The following is a 666-nucleotide window of genomic DNA, read 5'->3' on the forward strand; positions in this document are numbered from 1 at the left end:
TTTTTTTTTTTTTTTTTTTTTTTTTTTTTTTTTTTTGCAGAACTGGGGATTGGACTCAGGCCCTTGAGCTTGCCAGGCAAGTGCTTATTCTACTGCGCTATCTCCCTGGCCCCTCGGTGGGCCTTTGGAGGCCCACTTGCCTTCGTTACTCTAGATCAACTGACTATGGCCTCATCACCATCACCATCATCACCATCATTATTCAACCGAGAATTGAACTCAGAGACCTTGTGCTTACCAAGCAGGCTCTGTGCCCCTGACCTATACCCCTGGCCCCAGGAATACTTTTTATGTCTAGGAACATATATTCAATATGCAAGACACATATGTATAGAAATTATATTTTTTATGTATTTGGTACAGGGTCTCACTACACAGCTGAGACTCATCTTCCTGTTTTCAGCCTCCCCAGCACTGAGATTACAGGTACGTACCACCATGCCTGGTCTGGATGGCCAGGTCCTCGCACCCAGAGGCAGGGCTGGCGTGGCATGCGGTACCAGGGATTGAACCCCAGTACCTGCACTTGCCTAAGTAGGCACTTAGTTTGCTGAGCTATCTCATGGCCCTAGAAATTATATTCTTACTATAAATGTGAATATACATATACGTGTATATGTGTATGGATATATTTGTATTTACGTATTTACTTTTTTTTTTTTTTTT

This window comes from Octodon degus, unplaced genomic scaffold (assembly GCF_000260255.1).
Source record: "Octodon degus isolate 3935 unplaced genomic scaffold, OctDeg1.0 scaffold00005, whole genome shotgun sequence".
NCBI classification, from domain to species: domain Eukaryota; kingdom Metazoa; phylum Chordata; class Mammalia; order Rodentia; family Octodontidae; genus Octodon; species Octodon degus.